Source organism: Etheostoma spectabile, chromosome 13 (genome assembly GCF_008692095.1).
Source record: "Etheostoma spectabile isolate EspeVRDwgs_2016 chromosome 13, UIUC_Espe_1.0, whole genome shotgun sequence".
Lineage (NCBI taxonomy): Eukaryota > Metazoa > Chordata > Actinopteri > Perciformes > Percidae > Etheostoma > Etheostoma spectabile.
Genome location: NC_045745.1, coordinates 2,751,826 through 2,754,114, shown reverse-complemented (window position 1 = coordinate 2,754,114; position 2,289 = coordinate 2,751,826). Strand labels below are relative to the sequence as shown.

Below are 2,289 nucleotides of genomic sequence, written 5' to 3'. Positions count from 1 at the left end.
GGAAATTTCCAAGTGACCCCAAACTTTTGACCGGTAGTGTATATCGACTTTCCTTTTCTTGCAATTGTACTGATACGTTATGAATGCGTTTTTGGAAATGGCTTGCAATGTTCAAGGCTATGAATGTGATTTTTTCCCATGTTGTAATATGTCATATTTTGTCCAAAAGGGGCGTACTTGGTTAAACCCAGAAAGTAATCATATCACTAGATGAATAAACTCATTAAAAGAGTGACAATAGCTACTTTGCTGTGTTGGAGTTTGATTTTAGAACTTCACATCAGTTTGGATGGAATGATTCATTAAAACCACATTAGAATGCTTGGTTAATTCAGAGCCAAACTCAAGAAGGTTAACACTGTATTACAAGCCTTTGTTTTGCAATTTCAGAGGTACTTTAGGCTCCTATATCCTATACCATATCGGCTAGGCTACACATAAGGAGAGACAATGACTGTAAATCATTAAGACGATGCATTCAAACTGCGTCGTGTATTACCACTTTTCTGTGACTTAGCTAGGTCGTAGCAATTGCGACAATATTTGACTACGAGTTATCGTTACTGTTAAGAAATATGCATCAGTAACAATGTGTAGCGTAGAGGTGGCTGTGCTAAAGTAGTAGTAGTCGTCAATATGATCGTAGTTGCGAGGAAAGAAACGTGGAAACTATCATCGAGTACCATTTGTTTTAGATCGGCCAAAATAAAATGTTACCTGGTTTCTGACGTAGTTGATAGATCCGTGACTTGAAACACTATTTTTTATAACTTTGGTAGCTCAATACGTTGAGCAGCAGACTTCGGTGTAATTTATGCATTTTTGCCCCAAGTTCGAATCCAGCTCGACCCGAATTTGAATGATTGCATTGTTTTTACATCTTTTATTTTTTGTAGGTGGCTGTGATGTATTGCTTACTTAAACAAACATTTTCGTGGCAGTAGATCTGGGAAACGATTTGAAAATCGCCAGGAATATGTTTGTGATTGTGGGACGAATCTGGTGACAGAGGCAGGCCACAACGGCAGACGTTAAGTGAACACGACCTAGGGGAAACCAGTTGGTGTGGAAACCAGTAGGCGTATAACACCGGCTACAGGCACCGTCATGGTAGTAACGTTAGCCAGAAAAAGTTGACGTCTTTCCACAATGCATAAAGATTCATTCTATGACAACAACCAATACGTACACACTTGTCATCATCTAACGTAATCAATCTATCCAACACAACATGATCAACATACGGACCAGCACAACAAAGTCAGAATGATGAAATGTTTTCACTCACCGAGGCTGGGGGCTCTTTACGAGAAAGGCGGGACGGCGGCTCTTCCTCTGGGCAAACTTGAGTGATGACCATATCCCGAGGCTGGTGGCCAGTGGGCACCACGCGTTTTGTTTCCAGTTTTTCCTCCAAAGGGAGTCGAACACGGCAGAATGCAGTCTGAAGCAGCAAGGCAGGGGCTGAATGTGAACTAAAATCCAACCACAAATGATATGCAATTTAGAATATAAATTCATTATGAATATAAATGTTATATTCATAAAAGACAAATACTTATAAATTAGAATTATCTTGAATTAAATGAAATTTACATTTGTTTGCATCTCTTTCTGTTGACAAGAGGTGGAGCACCCACCTGCCCCTAATGACCAGTGGATAGCTACTACCCAGCTTTAGCTAGCTAGCTAACTAACTGCAGTGCTAGCGTGTGAAATGCAAATAATGTATTATTAAACTATAAAAACATGATAGCTATAGAACACAAATTCATCTAACACAAGGGATAACGTAAAGCCTATTTTTCTTCTGGCTGTGAAGGAAAAAAATAAACCAAATCATCACAGCTCACACACCATGTTAGCCGAACAGGCAGCTATTTCAGACTTAACAAGCTAGCTAGCTTAACTGCTCTGTCCAATGCTAGCGTGAATAATGCTAACTTAGCTTCTAAACTATAAATACACGCGTCAGGAACTTGTATTTATAGTTTAGTAGCTAATGATGTTTCGAACAACATTCACTAAAGTATTATCATTCATAATTCTTATTTACCTCTAATTGACAGAAGAAAGGCAAGTGTTGCACCGTAGTTCTACCAGCGTAAGTCGTAAACAGTTTTGCAAAACTCACGCTAGTTCCACTTAGAGTTCACTCTGCAATTCACTGGTTAATGTCGCCGCCTAGTGGCGAGGAGTGCAAATGAGTTTTACGCTGCTAGAGAAAATATTTCTTAGACAACTAAACTATAGCGTTACGTGTGTGCGAGTGCGTGTGTGCGTGTGTGT

At 39.5% G+C, this 2,289-nt stretch overlaps 1 long non-coding RNA gene across 1 annotated transcript in view; it reads right to left on the bottom strand.

Annotated features, from left to right (window-relative positions):
* The window catches only part of LOC116701006 (uncharacterized), a 14,524-nt gene extending 12,238 nt beyond the window's left edge, over positions 1-2,286 (bottom strand). Inside the window, exons 1-2 of the long non-coding RNA XR_004334788.1 lie at positions 2,057-2,286; positions 1,289-1,475 (exon numbers count right to left, since the gene is read on the bottom strand). This is a non-coding gene — a long non-coding RNA (uncharacterized LOC116701006). The remainder of the gene's footprint in view (positions 1-1,288; positions 1,476-2,056) is intronic.
* Between the last annotated feature and the right edge of the window lie 3 nt (positions 2,287-2,289).